The sequence below is a fragment of the Schistocerca serialis genome, chromosome 7 (assembly GCF_023864345.2).
Source record: "Schistocerca serialis cubense isolate TAMUIC-IGC-003099 chromosome 7, iqSchSeri2.2, whole genome shotgun sequence".
NCBI classification, from domain to species: Eukaryota; Metazoa; Arthropoda; class Insecta; order Orthoptera; family Acrididae; genus Schistocerca; species Schistocerca serialis.
The window spans coordinates 356,532,845-356,554,474 of NC_064644.1; the positions used below are offsets into that span (position 1 = coordinate 356,532,845).

At 39.9% G+C, this 21,630-nt stretch overlaps 1 pseudogene; it reads left to right on the forward strand.

Moving 5' to 3' along the window:
- The window catches only part of LOC126413084 (myrosinase 1-like), a 118,680-nt pseudogene that overhangs the window by 46,180 nt on the left and 50,870 nt on the right, over positions 1-21,630 (forward strand).

Here is a 21,630-nt window from a genome sequence, read left to right on the forward strand (position 1 = left end):
TGTATCATCTCTGTGCATCACTGGCGGATTCTTGCACCAGCAGCGTAGTGAATCAAATAAAAACATCTTCCTGTTGTAGTCTCCCGTGGTTTTCTACTGAGACACAGAGTCATTTTCGACGATTTTCCTACCTAGTTGTTTAGCTGATATTTCTATAAGATGTAATCGGCGAAACGTACTGAAAAAAACCTGTATTTTCATAAATAAAAGTCTATTGAGTGTGCAGGATCGATAAAGATATTCATGTGGAAATTGACAGGCAGTCTCTTAATATTGATACATAAAGTACTAGTTTCAGATCGCTTAAATATTTGTTTGGATGTATGTATGTCACTAATCAAGAGTGACGGTTTGCGGAAGTTTCCTATGTGTGAACATCTTGAGATACAATGTCACTGAGAAACTGGTTAGAGTTGTTGCGAGAATACTTAACCCATAAATCTAACTTAGTACAGTTTGTGGTGTGACAGAGTGTAATCGACATAGTCGCAAAATAGCCGAGGAAAAAACTGTGTACAAGCTCCTTGAAAAAACTGTCAAAAGCAGTTGAGAGCAAAAAGGATATCTCACACTTTTAGCTTGCTTAGAAACAGTAAGTGAGGAACACATAATTGACAACAACTTTAGGCTGCCTCCACACAGCATGCATTTACATCTAGAAACAATGTTAAAACCATACTACATTTCAGTTGTAGATCAAACTTCACAAAATCGAAGGAATAATGAACTTTAACATCTATTCGCTGTCTAGGTCGTTAGATATGAGTCAAAGGCACAACTGGGAAAGAGTTGCGGAAGCCATCAGTTTACAGTCACGTGAAATGATTTGGGAAATCCACAGAAAATCAAAAACAGGATGGTCAGATGATTGTAATTCCCACTGGAAATTATAACAGTAGCATAAACAGGCTTGAAATGATGCGCTGTTACTATACTGCTTTCTCGAATAAGCTTTCTGGAGTCGTCATTAGGCATTTTGCCAAGGCCAAGGAGTTAAACGGCATAATCCGTAGTTAACATAATAAAAATAACAACGCGAATGACTAGACGTACTGTTAATGATACACAGAAGACAGATGTCACATTTTAGAAGTTTGAACTGTGGAACGATTCAAGATTACAGTAATGACATGGATGAAAACTGCAGACATTTCGAGCAATATGTAAAACAGCTGACAGCACACTTAGAATTAAGCGTTATGAATGATGAAATGTCGACTATCGTGGTGTATTAGTACAGCACGTGTGTGGAAACTGAAAAGTCGCGAGATCGAATTCCGGTCAGACCACGGAATATTTCATTTGGCCTTAAAATTAGCCTTCACTTCTCAACGATGCGATGATTCGCCGGAAACGACACTTCGTGTGCATTCCACGTTAAATTTGCAGGTACCCCGTCTGCGGTAGGACTCCTGGGGTAGACTCAGAGACTTATACCAAGCCGTTGAGCCAAACGGAATAATCATCGTCGTCACTATTATTGCTATTATCATTATTACTATTATTATTAATAACCACGCTGAAATAACTGAATGCAGAAACATATGAAAAAAGAAAAAAAAAGAGAATAAGAGATGAGACACTACCTTAACGAAATTTTGAAATGGAATAGCGACATGAATCGATCAAGGAAACGATGGATACAGATTTCTCTAGTGTCCCATCTGAAGATCAGAATATGTACGTTTCCACCTTTCCCATTCAAATTAATCCTAGAGACAGGAGCTATAGTTACATCACTCCCAACTACAGCGAGTGAAAACGGCTCGATAGTCACTGCCACCTATGGCTCACGACAACCTCAATTACAGAGACGAGTGGAAAGACGTAACAGTGAACTGAAATAATTGAAAAGGCAGTATATACTGGAAGAGAAATTATTAATGAAACTGGAAATAGAGTTCTGTGAACGTATCAGCAGACAAGTAAAGAACATTCAATGGTTTAAAGTCCTTTTTTTGTTTGAGTCATTAGTCTTTTGACTGGTTTAACATGACCCGCCACCAGTTCCTCTCCTGTGCCAATCTCTTCGTCTCAGAGCAGCACTTGCAACTTATTAGCTTAGCTTCATAATTATTTGCAGAAAGTACTCCAATCTCTGTCTTACTGTACAGTACTTACCCTCTACAGCTCCCTCTAGTGCCACAGTACCGATTCCGTGGTGTGGGAACTGATGTCCTACTATCCTCACCCTTCTTCTCGTCAGTGTTTTCCACGTAGTCCTTTCCTACCGAGTCTGCCCCTTCGTCTTGTCAGTGCTTTTCGTATATTCCTTTTGTCGCCGACTCTACGGAGAACCTCCTCTTTCATTACTTTATCAGTCAACCTAATTTTCAACATTCTCCTGTAGCTCAACAGCTTCTCTTCTGAAATAGTACATGTTTCACAACCGTACAATGTTGTGCTGCAAATATACATTCTCAGAAATTTCTTCGTATCTGTAGTACTAGTAGGCTTCTCTTGGCCAGGACTAATATTTTTGCTGGTGCTAGTTTGCCTTTTATGTCCTTCCTGATCCGTCCGTCATGAGTTATTTTGGTGCCTATGAAGCAGAACTCGTTAACTTCATCTACCTTGTAATCTCCAATTCTAATGTTAAGTTTCTTGCTGTTGTGATTTCTGCTAGTCCTCATTACTTCCATTTTTCTTCGGTTTACTCTCAATGCACATTCTATACTTATTAGAGTGTTCATTCCATTCAGCAGATGCTGAATTTCTTCTTCACTTTCTCCACTGCAATGTCATCAGCAAATCTTATCATTGATATCCTTTCATCGTGAATTTTAATTAAATTCTTGAACCTTTATATATTTCCGTTATTTCTGCTTCGACGCACAGATTGAAAAGTTGGGTCAAAAGTCTACATTCCTCTCTTACATCTTTTCAATCCGAGCACTTTGTTCTTGGTGCCGGCCGCAGTGGCCGAGCGGTTCTAGGCCTTTCAGTCTGGAACAACGCGACTGATGACCTCAGATGTTAAGTCCCATAGTGCTCAGAACCATTTGAACCATTTTTTGTTCTTGGTCTTACACTATTATCGTTCCCTCTCATATGTTACCCGGCTTTCCCTATAGCTTAAACATATTTTTCTCAGAATTTCGAATATCTAATATCATTTTACACTTTCCATCGCTTTTTCCAGGTCGATAAATCCTACGAAAGTGTGTTTATTTGTCTTTAGTCTTGCTTCATTATCCAACGGTAAGTCAGAATTGCTTTTCTGGTGCCTTTACCTTTCTTGTAGTCAAACTGATCGTCAGCTAACACATCTTCAGTTTTCTTTTCCGTTCTTCTGTATATTATTCTTGTCTGCAACTTGGATGCATGAGCCGTAAAGCTGATTGTGCGGTAAGTCTCGCACTTGTCGGCTCTTGCAATCTTGGTAATTCTGTGGATTATGGTGTTCTGGAAGTCAGATGTTATATCGCCAGATTTAAAAATTCTACACAGCAACGTGAATAGTCGTTTTGTTGCCACTTCCGCACAATGATTTTAGAAATGTTATCTATCCTTTCTGCCTTATTTAATCTTTAGTTTTCGAAAGCTCTTTTAAATTCTAACTCTAAAACTGTAACCCTTATCTCTTCTTTATCGACTACTATTTCTTCTTCTATCATGTCATTAGACGAGGCTTCTTCCTCATAGAGGCCTTCAGTGTACTTCTTCCACGTATCCGCACTCCCCCCTGCATTTAACAGTAGGTATCCCATTGTATCTTAATGTTACCACCTTTCCATTTAATTTCACAAAAGGCCGTTAACTTTTCTGTTTGCTGAGACAATCCTTACAACAATCATTTCTTTTCTTAATTCTTCATATTTTTCATGCAGCCATTTCGCCTTAGTTTCCCCGTACTTACAATTTATTTCGTTCCTAAATGGTTTGTCGGTTGATAAAGGGAGGGGGGAGGAGGGGCGGAGAGAACTGACCAAACTGCTAGGTCATCGATCCCCATTCCTAAATGACTTATACTTTTGCATTCCTGAGTTTCCAAGAACATTTTGGTACTTCCTTCTTTCACCGACCAACTGTGTTTCTACTGTTACCCATGGTTTCTTCTTAGTTTACTGCTGGAAAGAAAAGAAATTTGTACACCTTGTAAGAAGTTTCCAACTCACTCAAGATTTATTGTTGCAGCACTGTATACGGAGTACATAAAATGATTACTTTTATAGATCACTAGCACAAGCGGTTCTGAGGTACCACTTATCGACCCATGCTGAAACACAATATTAGTACGCAGTTTAACTTCCACGGGGGACACTGCACAAGCTGACTGTGGCATCTCGTCGATCATACAGAGGGGATATTATCGTGAGATACCTAATGTCACACCTGCTCGACCAGTTCACGTAATTGTATACCAGTTGTTGGCTGACGGGTTGCAAGAGCCTCTTCACGTCCCATCGCATCACACATGCGTTCGATTGGAGAGAAGTCCGGAGAATGTGGTGGCTAGGGAAGTTGCTGCACTTGTTGCACAGCACGTTAAGTCGAAAGGGCAGTGTGTGCGCGAGCAGCACCTTCCTGTTGCAAGAACGACAAAATAGCGGGTCTAACAACATTTACAATTACCAACCACTGGTTAGCATCCCCTCCACAAACAACAAATCTGAACGAGGTTTGTAGCTTATAGTACTCCAGACCACAACGCTTGGGGTGATGCCATTGTCTCTACGAGACAGCCCTCAGTGGATCTACGTCGAACGCACAAATGACCATCACTTGTGTGCAGGCAGAATCTGCTTTCATCGCTGAAGACCACGACACGCCATTACAAGTCACTCTCTGGCGGAACGAGTCGAGCCGTGCCCATCGATGCTGTGGCTCGGTGGAAGACGGGCTAGAAGTCGGCGTAGTCCACTGCTAGTAATCGGTTCGCAACAGCTGGTGTTGACACGTCTGGGCTCATAAGCACTCTTATCTGTGTTGTGGCAGCTGTATGACCTGCCACTAATCTCGTTGCAATAAGACGATCCTGGCTTGTGTCCGTGCGGCGCGAACGTCCAGAACGTCGTCCACGGGTGTGAGAATGAAGACGTGACCACTGATACCAGCATCGTTGCACAACTGGCGCAGCATGTCCAACTTGTGTAGCAGTTCTCCTAAAGGATCATTCCGCCACTCTGGGGGCGACAATTTGGCCTCTTTCAAATTCTCTCGGTTGTAGGAAGTACGAGCGCAACTCCATGGCATGGTTACCTGCTTTCTTTACACTGAGCCTTCTGACTGTGAGTATTCCCCACTAGGCGGTAGACGCAGATGGCAATCTGGTAGCTATGCTGCTACGATACCTGTTGGCGGACAATTTCGAAACCATTATCAGTACATCTACCATTCCTCTGGTGACATATGCCGTCATCGGATCACAACTGTGTCGTCTTTCCAGATGCACATTTTTTTGCGTCAGTGTATTTTATTACTAAGTTCACGTTAACTTCTGCACTCACTGCCCCGTAACCAGTTCACCGAAGGGAACTATATTCTGTCTAATTCTGACATGATTAGTGGTTCGTAAGAGACCCTGACGCACACGGCAATCTGTGTCATAAAATATGGAAGCTTTATGGAGTTGGAAAAGCTTCATTATAGGAATCAAGAAGTATTCCGCAAACAGTGGTATTGCGAACCAGCTCACTCAGTTCGGTCACGAGGAAAATGAAATAGGTCTTTGTACAGGATATCCGAAAGTAATGTATATAGTCTTTCAAACTGCATATCTCTTTAATTATAAGAGATAGAAATAAAAAATTTTGGGTGTCATATGCAATAAGGTGTGGCTTAAGATAGTATATGCTTAAAATGACCATCTTCCACCACAATGAACCGTCAATAACGACTTAGAACAAGCACCATACCTTTTATTGTTTAGTATCTGCACAGGCGTTACATGGCTGTTACATTACATTGTCCGTGTTGGTACTTCGCGGGCCATGGGTTACCCACACCGACAGAGGCTCGATAATAATCGGGGAACAGAGTACCGCGAGAGGAAACATAACTTCACTGTGCAAGTCATTCCAAGAACAGCTTCACTCATCATATAAATGTAAACATTGGGATAAATGTGCGCTCTTATTACCTATTGCGGATTTCAACAACTGACAATAATTAAAGCAGTGGCATATAAGGAGACATGCCAAGTTCCACAAATACTTGAAATTCCTCAGATCAGTTAAAGAATGTAAAGTAGAAGACATCATAAGAAAAGAATGTGTCGGCAATGAGCTTAAAATATTTGCAATAAGAGAAACAGTCGACACAGATAAGCAGACCTAGGAACAACATGTAGACAGAATGCAACAACATAATCCCAAAAAAGGTTTTGCTATGTATACCACAGAGATAAGGAACATAGATCGAACCGGAACCGTTGAAGCTAAGATGCTGAATCCGGAACAGCTTCCTCGGAGCTAATCCATGAATGCAGATGATGATGATGGTGGTGGTGATGATCTCTGAAGTATCGTAAGAGGCAGCTCCGTGAAGTTGTTTGCGGATTGTGCAAGTGTTAACCACAAGGTTGACCAAGGCGTGATAAACTTTCATAGGTACACAATGTGCTGATGGCATGCAGTCCAAAACTCGGCCCGTCTCGGCATTACTCGGTACATCTGGGTTTTGTTCGGTCCTTCTCGGTATAGCGCGATATTTCTTTTAGCAGTTCGATGCGACTCTTTGCTCCAACATTTTGTGAGACTTATGGTGATCGGCACGACTTTCTCCTATTGTGCACAATCGTGGTGTGACTCCAGTTTATCCTTCGCTGTTTGGTCATCGTATAAAGAAAATTCATAGATCCAGTGGTTGTTGGCGCAAAAGGAGACACTCCAGCTATCTATCTTCACAATCGTTTACAAATGAATTGGAGCCACAGAGGACGAGAACTCTCAGTACCTGTTATACACAGTATAATCGGCGAGTACCGAAAAAAGCCACATTACAACTCCATGTAGAAGATTTACTTGACGTGAAAGAGCTAAAAATTATAAAGATCGATAGATGACTTGTACGAGATTCATGGCACTGTTCATCAAGAACAACTTTGAATTAAATATGCAGGCCCGGAACACGTGATAGAATTGGTGGCGCAGACAGTAAATTTTCTGATGTGGCACACATTATGACATCGTCATTTGCAACAGATTCTGATGGAGCTGAACGCAGAGTATGGAGACGTTATATATTACAACAAGTCATTAAACATGCATGGAACGAGTTTTCGATTAGATCCCCTACTATTATTGAATTCCTGATGAGAGAAAAAAGTAAGATCAAAAATTACAAAGTTCGGACTTGATTCGAAACCTTGAATTTTAAATATAGTTGACTGAGACTTCGCTCAGTAAGGCATTGCAAGGTGAGGAACAACACGATTCTGATTTCATCGGTGAAGTTGAAAATCACATTTTGGATGGGACAACTACTAACTAGAAACACTGCCCATTTCTCTAAGTAGAAACTCTTTCTACTTCCCTAAGCTCGGTGGCATTAAGGAAAATGTGAATTTTGAATAATCCACTGTGGCTTTGAATTAATTAGAGGACTAGATTTCCACACCCTCGATGAAACTGCAAATCAGTTTTTGTGCTGTTTTAGAGACCATTCGCCATTTCAGTTGGAAGTGCCGCTGTACATCTTGCACATGGAATCGGTCGATCTGCAATGTAATTCCCGTTTAAAAGACAAATCCTTTTACGTTAACACTGTCCAGGATTTGTACATTGTTTTCGTTGGTAAGTGTTTTCACGTCTCTACAGTGAGGCCTAAAAGCGTGATATAAGTTCTTTGATGGTTAAATTACTGTACTAAAATATTGTTTTGTTTATGATCTATTTTGCTGACAAATATGAAGTACTGAAGAAAGCCACACGCCTCGTGGAGCACTTTTGCAGTATCACCTTCTTCTCCATCCACCCACGCAGACAATCTGGCATGATAGAGGTGGACGCCAGAAAGCTGTAGAGAAGTGTAAGAGCACCTACTGAACACCCGAGGTTGTTGCAAGTACTGGCAGTGGAACTCAAATGAGTTGGTCATAAATATGTGGAAAGAAGAAACACTATTCGATTGCACTACAGGCTGTGCATTGCTGGAACCAGTAGCAAAATCTTACTATAGCTATGACTATCCGCCGAGAGCGACTTTGTGGAGAACGATCATACGAAGTAAGTTGTAGGAAAAGCGGATACCAATCGGAGATTAAGTCGAAAAACCATAGGAAACGTAACTACGGGAGTGCCTCACAGAGCACTTGATAGATCGATTCTTGGATGTTAAACGTCAATTTGTAGCTCTTAACAGGTGGGATTAATGGAATGGACGCAGAAGATACAGAAAACGGGTGCGTTTATTGAGCGGAGACGTTACAGAGGTGTCCAAGAAACGCCCGTAGCAGCCACTACAAGCAGAGAGGCATACGCAAACGGAAAAGCTCATTTTTGCAATTTAGAGCATGCGTCCCAAGCGAAGTCAGGAAACACGCTAATGTAGTCGAAACAAATCTCGTTTAATGATTATATTTGGAAAACCAGAGAAATTATAACAAATTGTACGAGGGCTTACCGAAAGTCGTTCAGAATTTTTTCTTCTCTCATCTTACAAGTCGCATTTGCATCCAGCGTCCTCAGCTATTTATATCTATTCCAATCTCTTCTTTCCCTACTGCTTTTACCCTCCACAGTTTCCACAAATACTATGGCAATCATTTGTTGGTTTCGTAACACGTGTCCTATGTTCTTTCATTTCAGTGTTTTCCTCAAATTTTTGTCCTTTCCGATTCCATTTTTTATCAAAGTGGCCAGAATAATTGCCAACATCTCCTTCGTTTCGATTCTCTTCTTTTCTGATTCTCCCATAGACCATGCTGTGCTATGCAATGCTGCTACGCAATGCTGTGCTTCATACGCACATTCTGAAAAATTTCTTGCTCACATAAAGGACTATGTTATACTGTAGTAGATTTCTTTTGGTCAGGAATGTGCTCTCGGCTTTTACAATTATGATTTTTGTATCGTCCCTGCTTCGTTCGTCATGGCTTACTTTGTTTCTACGACGACAGAATTTCTTCACTTCCTCTAATACGTGGTCCCGAATTTTCATGTTAAGCTTATCGATAGCCTCATTTCTGCTACTACCAAGCAGTGTGTGGTCATTAGACTGCTCATTCGATTCAACAGATCGAGCAGTTCTTCCTCTCGCTGTGAAAAGTAATGCTATCAGCCAATACTATAACTGATGTTCTTTCGTACTGAATTTTGATCTCATTTTCCTCATTCCTGAAACTTTCTTTTGCGGCCTACAAAACAGTTGTCAATGGGACAGGAAAGGGTGATATCAGAGGTACCTTCCACCATGTACGATATGGTGTCTCGCAGATGTTCGGTTAAAAATTGAGAAAACGTATAAACATTGTGTATGTGAATATTCAAGGCGTGTCTGATAATAGGACTTGTCACACTGTTTATGACTTGCCGTTCAGGTGAAGTTCTGGATAACATTCAACGAGCCTCCGGCGATTGTGAGCGGTTACGCCAACCAGGGCGGGGCTGCACCCAGCCAGCCAGCTCCAGGCATCGGAGACTACCTGGCGGCCCACACGCTCATCAAGGCGCATGCGCGGGTCTATCACATGTACCAAGAGCAATACAAGGCCACGCAGCAAGGTGAGTTGCGCAGAAGATACTTTGTGATATGTTCTGCTGCGTCGTCATCCACTTACTACCGTCTTGTAGAGTTTTTTTAATACTTCTATTAGATTGGTGCACAAGCTCGCAGCGTTATGTTTTGCAAGTGAGTATTCCTATTGCTTTGGGTTTATTTATCGATTGTCATTTTTTATTTACAGTTCACTGTTGTTAGCTGAGTTTAGATATTATAATTTTGTCATTTAGAGATAGTGAGTGGAGTTGTGGACACTAGAAAATGGAGTGCTAAGTGGAGAAATAGGAACATTTCCGACGTATTCTTCTGTTTGAGTTCAGGAAGGGGGAGACAGCAGCGGAGGTGGTCAGAAACATTTGCACCGTGTATGGGGAAAATCCCAGTGCATAGAAAAATCCTCCATTAAAGGAGGATTGTTTAGACATTAGCGACCCTTCACGTTCAGGAAGACCTACGGGTTTGACAAACATCTTTTAAAAGCATTATTCCACAATAATTCACGTCGGTGTACTCGATAACTGGCAAATGTGATGAACTGTGTTCATTCCATCATGGCGCGACATTTGCATGTAGTGGGTACCGTTCAGAAATCGAGTGTGTGGGTACCGCATGCTCTAGGCCGAAATCACAAACATCAGCGAGTGGCCATATGTGCATCTCTGCTTGGACATCATGAACTAGCTCTTGAACAAGACTGACCACTCCAGTCCTGTATCGTTACTGGCAACGAGGAATGATGTCTTTATGTTAACGTAAGGGAAATAAAGGAATGGATGAGCCAAAACAATGCAGTAAAGACCTGCACATAAAGACCTGCGCGCATTCACAAAAGATAATGCTATGTGCCTGGTGGAACAGCGACGATATGGTCTACTACGAACTGCTTTCCTGGCGTGTAACCATCACTGTTGACATTTGTTGTCAACAACTGAGACGTCTTACAGAGGCAGTCCAAGAACAACGAATAGAAAGACTGCGTCAAATGATGATATTACACGATAACGCCCACCCGCGTTCTGCTGTAGGGACAAAAAGCACTGTACAGGAGTTGGGTTGGGAAGTCATTCCGCACTCACCTTATTCACCTGATCTTGCGCCTTCAGATTTTAACCTTTTCCGTTATCTATCGTTAAATATTCACGGAACTTCATTTCGGGATGAAAATGCACTCCGAACACCGCCCGACGAGTGCTTCGACTCAAAGTCACGTAATTTAAGTAGTCGCAGAATCGAAAAGCTACCCAAATTCTGGCAGACTCTTTTGAATATTGTAGAAGAATAAGTTGATGATTAAAGACTCTGTTATGTGCATGTGTTGTGTTTATTAAACTTGCGGAGAAACGCTACGAACTTATCCATCAAGCCAATAAGTTAAAAATTGCGGTGTGTGTGAGGAAGGCCGCAGTGCCAACCGCTGTCTTACAAACCTCCCAAATAACTGAACGTACCAAAAACGCAGTAAGCAGTTGGCACCTAATGGGATACGCTTATGGTTACGGTCGTGAAGTACTTCAGATTCGGGGTCAAATAATAACTCGTACACATTAAATATGTCTACCATCTGAGCACGAACTGTTATTTACTGTCTGTCTAACACAAAGTTTTGATTTTTAAAATGGCTTCCATTCCGGCGCAATCACGTAATTTAAACAACAAATCTGCAGATGTACAAGATAGAAAACACGGTAAATATGTTACAAAGTTAATAATGAAACCATGTAGATTACTTCTAAACTATAATATGTGAAATAGAATGACGTCACAGCAGAAAAAGAAAGCAATGGGTCATCATCACAACTGAGAAAATTTCATTGTCAGTGACGTTGTCTACAATCAACAATGTGGTATTTTTTTGTGTTTGATAGTAGAAGACTGTTCCCTTCTTAAACAGAGCGGTATTGTATTTCACATATTTTAGTTATGACGAGATAAAGGATAACGTGTTTTTTTTCAGTCTTTGATAGTGAAATACATGTTAAAATTTCGATTTAATTTGTGTCGGTCCCCTTTTAACTTTTAAGCTTATTTTCATTATTATCTGTCTTGAGAATGTGAAGACGACCTGTGACGGGTAACATTAAGTAAGGTTTATAATTGGGTTGTCAGTGTTGTGAGTGGTTTGAAACTCTCAATCATGCAAAATTTCAGATGACAGTAATGGACACTTTTTTCTCCATTTCTTGCTATATCAGACTGCGATAGAATGATTTGTTTTACTTCTAGCTCTTTCATTGTCTTGTTTTCTCGAAATGGATGTTCTTACGTCCTTTTCTCCACATAACCAAATATTACTTTAATGTTCGATGGCTTTTCATGGATGGGTGTCACTTCAACAACGAGCTATAGGTCGCAACTTTACGTGGAGTTGCATGCTAATCATCATTATTACGTTCAAGATGTTCTTTCGAAGATTTTGTTAAAATAATAACTGGGTGGATTTCTTTTCTGCCGAATGTTCATCGTCTCTAGTGCTATTAGCTTCGCTTTGAGAAGTACTGTTTCCACCACTGCCACTAGTACTACAAAATTAAACACAGTTAATCGCGTTATCGTCTATAAAATAGTTTTCTTCATCCACTTTCCTATCCAATGTAACTTCAGTTGAGCATTCAAGTGTCTGAATAATCTACCAAAAACATTGTGGACTGGCGTGTTAACGCCCCCACTTCCCATCCCTCCACCTCCAAGACTGTAAGCATTGTTACGTACAAAATCAAGAGCAACACAATCGCACGCCATCGCAGATGTGGCTGTAAATGTGAGATGAGTCTGTGTACAAATACTTCAATACAAATTCCTAGTCGAGCCGAAAGGTGTCCCTTATTAGAGCTGACGAGAAGCAGCACATACAAAAGATATTACAAAACTTTCCAATAATAATACTAATTACAATGAAGTGACTACCCCTAGCTGCATACAGGCGTTAATATAATTCAACGGGGGCAGCTGAAAAAGTGTGCCCCGACCGGGACCCGAACCTGGGGTCTCCTGCTTACATGGCAGACGCTCTATCCACCTTTTTCTTTTCTCTTTTTTGCGTTTTGTTCGTTGTTGATCGTTGTGTTTGGTTGTTGCAGACGTCACACGACATCCGTTCAAGTTCGTTGTTGGTCCTTTCACTCAGTTTTTTAGTATAGAGGCCAACCAGCTCTCTGATCGAACACGCTGAGCTGCTGTGCCGGCGCTTACTGCCGATTCCCGTGAGTTCGGGCGCTGTTTGTACATCCGCACAGAACATGATATTTAGATTTAGATTTAGATTTACTTTCATTCCAATTGATCAGTAGTGAGGAGGTCCTCCAATTACAACTAAACAAATAAACTAATGTACCATTCCACAGGTCCCAAGTGGAATGATCGTCATTTTTTAATGAACACTATAAGAAAGAGTCATTTTACAAATACTAATGCACTGAATTTAAAATAAAAAAGTTTTTTATTTATTTATAAGGTAATAAACATGTAATACAACTATCATAATACTTATTTACAATGAACACACTACTGCACTGAAATGGTGCAGAAGTTATATTGTACTTATATACAAATCAGTTGGTTTTACTGAGAAATTCATCAATGGAGTAGAAGGAGTTGGCCACCAATAAATTCTTTAGGGTTCTCTTAAACTGAACTTCATTGGTTGTTAAGCTTTTTATGGCTGCTGACAAGTTATCGAAAATGTGTGTTCCTGAATAATGCACACCTTTTTGTACAAGACTAAGTGACTTTAAATCCTTGTGAAGATTATTCTTATTTCTAGTATTGATTCCATGAATTGAGCTGTTGGTTTGAAAAAGTGATATATTTTTAATGACAAATTTATTTAAGGAATAAATATATTGGGAAGCAGTAGTTAGTATCCCTAGTTCCCTAAACAGGCTTCTGGAGGATGTTCTTGAGATCACACCACATATAACTCTTACTGCACGATTTTGTGCCTGGAAAACTTTAGCTTGGCTTGATGAATTACCCCAAAAAATAATCCCATATGACATTATGGAATGAAAGTAAGTATAGTACGCCAGATTTTTCATTTTTATATCTCCTATGTCTGACAAAATTCGCATTGCAAACAGAGATTTGTTAAGGCGCTTCAGCAGTTCTGTGGTGTGCTCCTCCCAGTTGAATTTATTATCAAGCTGTAATCCCAAGAATTTAACACTGTCCACTTCTTCTATTTTCTGGTCATCGTATGTAAGACATATACTTGTGGGACACCCCTTACAAGTCCTGAACTGCATGTAGTGTGTTTTTTCAAAGTTTAGTGACAAAGAATTGGCTAGGAACCAGTGATTAATGTCCACAATTATTTTATTGGCTGATCTTTCTAAGACTGCACTTGATTTACTATTTATTGCAATGTTCATATCATCGGCAAACAAAACGAACTTGGCATCTGGTAATGTTACTGATGAAAGGTCATTGACATACACAAGAAAAAGTAAGGGCCCTAAAATGGAACCTTGTGGAACCCCACATGTAATTAGTTCCTAGTTGGATAATGCCTGATAGCTTGATACATGTCTCTTTCCTAATAACACCCTTTGTTTCCTGCCAGAGATATAAGATTTGAACCATTTTGCAGCATTTCCTGTTACACTATAATATTATAATTTACTTAAAAGGATATTATGATTTACACAGTCAAATGTCTTTGACAGATCACAAAATATACCAGTTGCCTGCAATTTTTTGTCTAATAAATTAAGCACATTTTCACTGTAAGTGCAGATATCCTTCTCAATATCAGAACCTTTTAGAAATCCAAACTGTGACTTTGACAGTATGTTATTTGAGATAAGATGGTTATAAAGCCGACTGTACATAACCATTTCGAAAATTTTTGAGAATTCTGGCAACAGTGAAATTGGACGGAAATTTTATGCTATTTCTTTATCTCCCTTCTTAAACAGTGGCTTAACTTCAGCATATTTCAGCCATTCAGGAAATATTCCACTGATAAACGATTGGTTACACAGATAGCTTAATATGTTACTTAGCTCCGAATCACATTTTTAAATTAACTTTGTTGATATTTCATCATACCCACTAGATGTTTTTGATTTTAAAGATTTTATGATGGACATTATTTCTGTTGGGATAGTGAGGGTCAAATTCATATTATGGAAGTTACTTGAAATGTCTGGTCTGAGGTATTCCATAGGAGCATCTACCGAACCAGACAACCCCATCTTTTCAGTAACAGTTATAAAATGTTTGTTAAAAAGTTCTGCAACACTATACATATCTGTCACCAATGTATCATTTACTCTTAATGCTATTTGTTCCTCCTCATGTCTGGTTCTACCGGTCTCCTCCTTCACTTTATCCCATATTGTCTTTATTTTGTTATCTGATGTGACTATCTTTTCCTTGTAATATATTTGCTTTGACATCCGTGTTACAGTCTTTAATATTTTGCAGTATTGCTTATAATGTGCTATAGCATCAACATTGGAAATGTTTCGGATTGACAGATACAGATTTCTTTTTGTTTTACAAGATACCCCTATTCCTCGAGTAATCCATGGCTTCTTTGTAGACTTTGCTCTAGCCTTGGTAAGTTTTGGGGGAAAGCAGTGTTCAAATAAGGTAAGCACTTTGTTAACAAAAGTGTTATATTTTTCAATCATGTCATGAGCACTGTAAACATCAGTCCAGTGAATGTCTCTGAGGAATGTCCTAAAAGAATCAATTTTTGGCTTACTGATTACCTTCTTGAGCTCAGATTTAACAGATTTTATATCCTGTTCAATATTAACATTTAACAGAAGGAACTGCATGTCATGGTCTGAGAGGCCATTGACTATTGGTTTTGTGATATAATTTTGTTCATTGGACTTTTCTATAAAGATATTATCAATGGCTGTTCGTGAGCAAGTGGCTATCCTAGTGGGGAACTTTACAGTTGGAATTAAGTTGAATGATAGTGTTACTAACTCAAATAAGTTCTTATTGGGAGAGTCCTTAAGGAAATTTACATTGAAATCACCAGCAACTACTATTTCTTTGTTTTTGGTTGTTAAATGGGCCAGTGCGGCTTCAAGGTGGTTTACAAACAGATTAAAGTTACCTGCAGGTGCTCGATATACACTTAATATTATGAAAGATTTTTTGTGAAATTCTAATTCTGTTGCACATGCTTCCATATGCTGTTCTAGGCAAAATTTATGAATATCTATGTTCTTAAATTTATGACAGTTCCTGATGAATGTGGCAACTCCTCGTTTCTCCATTACTAATCTACAAAAGTGAGATGCTAACCTAAACTGTGTAGCACTTATCTGATACAAAGGGAAGGTTTGTATCAGATCTAACCTCTCTTAAAATTTGCTTTCTTTCTGTCCTTCCTACCCTAAAAATCGGTCTTTTCTGAACCCTATAACCACTGGTATTTTACCACTCTTGACAGTGCCTCCCCCCTTTAACTTTCCTGCTATTTCCCCAGCCAATTTACCCTTCCCCTTCCTGTTGAGGTGAAGGCCATGCCTAGTATAATCCCACCTACTGAGAGAATCAACAGGAACCACACCAATGTGTGACCCTGCACCCGACATGAGCAGCCGTTCCAGCTCCAAATTAACTCTCTTGACAGAAGAGTTCAAATGAGGTCGGTCATAGCGCCCAAGAACAGATACAAACTCAACACTAGACATCATTGCGGCCGGAAAAATATCCTGCAATAACGGGACCAACGACGGCTAAAAAGTATTGTTCAACGTGACAGAAGTACAACCCTTCCGCAGGTTGCTGCAGATTTCAATGATGGACTACTAACAAGCATCAGCTTGCGAACCACTCAACGAAACATTATCGATATGGGCTTCCGGAGCCGAAAGCCCACTCGTGTACCCTTGATGACAGCACTACACAAAGCTTTACGCCTCGCCTGGGCCCGTCAACACCGACATCGGACTGTTGACGACTGGAAACATGTTGTCTGGTCGCACGAGTCTCGTTTCAAATTGTATCGAGTGGATGGACGTTACGGGTATGGAGACAACCTCATGAATCCATGGGCTATGCGTGTCAGTAGGGGACTGTTCAAGCTGGTGGAAGCTCTGTAATGGTGTGGGGCGTGGAATGATATGGACCCCCTGATACGTCTAGATACAACTCTGACAGGTGAGGCGTACGTAAGCATCCTGTATGATCACCTGCATCCATTCATGCCCATTGTGCGTTCCGACGAACTTGGGCAATTCGAGCAGGACAGTGCGACACATCACCTGTCCAGAATTGCTACAGAGCGCCTCTAGGAACACTGCTCTGTGTTTAAACGCTTCCGCTGGCCACCAAACTCCCCAGACATGAACATTATTGAACTTATATTGGATGTCTAGCAACGCGCTGTTCGGAAGAGATCTCCACCTCTCGTACTTTTATGGATTTATGGACACCCCTGCAGGATTCATGGTCTCAGTTCCCTCCAGCACTATTCCAGACATTAGTCGACTGTATGCCACGTCTTGTTGAGGCACTTCTGCTTGCTCGCTGGGGCCCTACTCGATACTCGATATTAGGCAGGTATACCAGTTTCTTTGGCTCTTCAGTGTATAAATTCTTCAACCACTTTTTTTGAGGGGGGGGGGGGGGAGGGTGCGAGAAGAGACCATGTCATTTCACAATTGTATGTGATACGATACGATATGAATGCGTGGTTACTGTTCTTTAGGACATGTCCGAAAAAGCAGACACCATGTGAAATCCACAGCTGCGATACGCATTACGTAAATTGAAGGTGGCGCTAGGTGGAAATGTGGACCAGCCGAAGGGTGTAGCGAGATAGTCCGCGCAATTGCAGTGAATAATGAGTCAGGTGGCGCAACTACCTAGTAAGCAGAACATCTCGCATTCTAAACGCGGTGTGGTACACATATTCACACGTCATAACTGCATAAAATCCCGATGCAGCTGACATCATGAATTACTTCCCTTTACTTGCCCCTCTCTTTCCCCCTCGCCCCCCTTCCACCTCCTCCAATTCACCTGTCTTGATCTTCACAGCTTACCCACGAGACCTTCCCCCTCCTCCCCGCAAACCCTCCCTTCCCATCCATGCCTGATGGCCATATAACCTTACATATTCTGTTTCGAAGGCTGAACAACATTTTCAGTTTACAACTACTTCTAAGAAAAATTTTGTATGGTAGTTGACCTTCAGCTTTCACCAGTCTATCTCACGCTGATCTCAGTCATTGTTAGGACGCAAATGAGGAGCACTTTCTCATGTGTATTAAAAGTATAATAACCAGCTATATTCATTTTGTTAAAATGTCTGGAACGATAAAACGTACGTGTTTGTTGTTACAGGATACGTGGGCATCACGCTTAATTGTGACTGGTACGAACCAGTGACCAACTCAACTGAAGACGTAGAAGCAGCCGAGCGCGGGATTCAGTTCATGGTATTGTTCATTTTACACAGTTTGTACTCTAATTTGAGCGTCTCGTGATTGCTTCTGGTCTGAGATGCTATCTAATGTTCGGAACACATAAGTCAGTTACCACTGAAACGTCCCCTTAGAAAAATTAATGAATTGCTGTGCTGGTAAACCCCTTAAGTTATTTGATTTTCAAACAACTGAGCAAAACTGAACGTACTCAGACATTTCTCTCTTTACTTATTCTGATCGTCACTAAACTGACACACAATATTTTTAGCGCAACGCAATCTGACTTTCAATAATCCCTACAAAAGAATGGTCCTGACTAACAATAACCTATACCTCTCATGAATCACTTACCTCACAAAAATCTTCGTTACTCGAACTACTGCAATACAGCGAGCGCCAATACTGCCAGCTAAAGAAAGGATTCTAACTACTGAAGGCACAAACTACTGATAGGCATAGTTAGGGAATGAGAGATTTTGATAGAGAACAAACAATGTATTTACCTCAATAGTGTTCAAAAGTCATAATATATATATCAGTTCATGATGTCCAATATTACAAATTTACTCTTTCTGATGGACACACGTCCAGATCGTCCGCTCTCAAAATTCCGCCATCTCTCTCCCCACATCCACCACTGCTGGCGGCTCACCTCCAACTGCCCAACGCTATGTGCTGTTCACATCTAACTGCCCAACACTACAATAGCGAATATTCCAACAATGCCAACCAGCCACAGACTGCACACAGCACAGCCAGTGATTTTCACATAGAGTGCTACGTGACACTACCAATATAAAAACCTAAACAGCCTACTCACATAGCCCCCATGCTCCCCACAAAAAATTTTACAAATTGTTGTGGGCAGTGGCCAATACAGATATGAAAAAAAAATTTAATAATTACAATAAGAAAGATATCAAATGCACACACTTATTGATGCAATGTTGGTCAAAAGCATAAATTGTTCTCATAAAGATAGCCCTGATCATTGATGAGAATAGCAATTGCAGTTTTTTTTTCAAAGTCTGAGCAGCAAAAGACAATGCACACGGAAGTAGTGGATTTCTATGCAGTCTTGAAGAAGTAGTGTTGTCCTCCCAACGGAAAGACAATGCTGACTCTTGACATGCAGACAGGTAATGGGCCATAACAGAGCAAACCCAGGTAATGGGCCACAACAGAGCAAACCCACAGTAGAGTCAGTCGAAGTTTTGAAGAATATTGGTAGGTAGGTCATCACAGAGCAGACCCCTCTGTAGTCCTGGTAGAAATTATGGTACTGGTGGGCCACCAGAGGTGCACTCCCACTGTAGTTCTTGTAGAGATGGCTGGCAGCCATCCGTTGTGACTGTGCAGGTGCACAGTCACCATTGAAGAGTCTTGCAGATAATATAGCAAGTCCATGAACCACCACTTGTGCACTCACAAATTTTTTTTTGAAATGTTCTTAGAACCAGCAATGCTGTTAACCAGTCCCTTGCTGAATTATCAACACACGTGCGACCACTAACAGTCGTCTTTTTTCACATATTGTGCATATACTATGACCAACAGAAATGTGTGCAGTGAAATGAATGCTTACAAGTTACTTAATTTGATGAACTGGTGTCAATTACAATTTTATAACATGAGAATACAATAACAAAGGTACAAAATACATCATTAAAGAACATAACAATACAGATAACATTTGTAGTAATATGGGCTTTACAAAAGAATCGAAATAACAGATGCATCAGTGTTACAGGAATTATGACATAAGTACATACATAAAAGATCAGAACAATTTTTGAAACATCAACTTCACACATGAGCATTAAAAGAAAACAGAATAAATAATGTCTAAACATCTTTACAAAGTAAATAAAATATTATTAGAAAATTTCTACAACAAACTCTGATCAGCTAAACACATAAAGACAGGAAAAACACAAATACACCAGAGTACGCAAACACATAGCGGAATAACACAAAAGGAAAGGACAGGGTTTATTTTCAGTGTAACATTTGGTACTGCAGTCCAATCCAAAACTTCATTCCATAGATCTTTCCTCTTATTTCAACATGTGTTTCCACCAAAAAAATCCTATCCAAGCATGCTTTCTGTATTTATATGTCCACTTAGTTCTTACCTTATTATTTATTTTCCATTATCTTACCTCATCAATTAATTCCAAGAAAATCTTAGCTAAACCTGTCGTCCCTAAACCCTACTGTTTGGTTCATATCCTCTTTCAAAATAATTATTTCTCATTGTACAATACACATTTTGGCCCAAATCTTTTTCATATAATGCATTCTTTCCCTATTCTCCATAGTTAGTTTCTTATATGGTATCCCCCCCTCTTAAGCTAACTTAAATCTACTGAGCTCAGATATATATACCAACGGATGAGGCAATGCAGCAGCACATAACAAATTGACACAAACAGCAATGACAAAAAAATGCAAATTGGCAAAGCAAGCAGCAGTATATCTAAATTAGCAAAGCAATTGCAATATTACAACTAATATAAGGCACTGTGCAGCAAACAAGAAAAATAAATCAGTAGTAAAACTGGCTTAACAGAGTAATACAAAGTGAAATTTAGTAGCACTATGCCTGGCAAACAGCAGCAGCAAATGCAATAACTTATACCTAAATATGACATAACTCAAGCAGAAAAAATAGTATACTAAAGACAACAATGCAGATAAGGGAAACGTCTATTCACATCTTAGTGTCTATGTCATTAAAGTGGGGCACCACAACTTATTCTACAAAAAAAATTACCAAGTACTTGAAAAGAAAATTATGTATGCAGTTACTGTTATTAGTCCCTTCTTATTGTTCTTTCCTTTCCAAGTGCTCCGTTTTCGAAAAATGTGGATCATAAAATTATTATTTAATAGATCTGTTGACAGAAAGTATTCACATTAGCAAATGCATTTAATTTTATTTTATAAAACCAATGCTGCGACACAGCTAGAAACCAGATATCAAATGAAATAAGCAACTATGTAAAGCAAAGCATAAAAATATCATTCAATAGTCATGTGGCATTTCATAAGTTAGTAGAAATTCTCTCAACTCTCGTAGAAAGACACTTGTCATAATCAGGTGTGCAGATGTAAGAATATTTCCCATCAGTTTATAAGCATTTCAGTAAGTAGCACAAAGTATGCGCTCCACAATATAATTATATGTTTCCAAGTAATGAACATGTCGTATTTGCGATGCTTTCTGTAAAAGAATGTCAATAGCGAGGTTAATGGCCTCTTTTTGCTCCACCTAATGGCTTTTTCTCCAGGCAACTAGCCCAGGTGGGTGCCCACAATGCATTACGTCAATGTCACTTAGCTTTCTTACCGGAATATTTACGACAGCAGTTTGCACTACAGTGACAGTCTGATATTAAAAAAAAAAAAATTCACAGGTCGAGAATTTGCGTTACAAATGTGTAGAAACAAAATCCTATAAATATAACAGTGTCCAAAAAATTTTCAGTGGCATTTTGATACATTCACGCATGTACACACATTTCATAACTCTTAAAGTACGATTCTTGGTTTCCAACGTCGTTTTTCA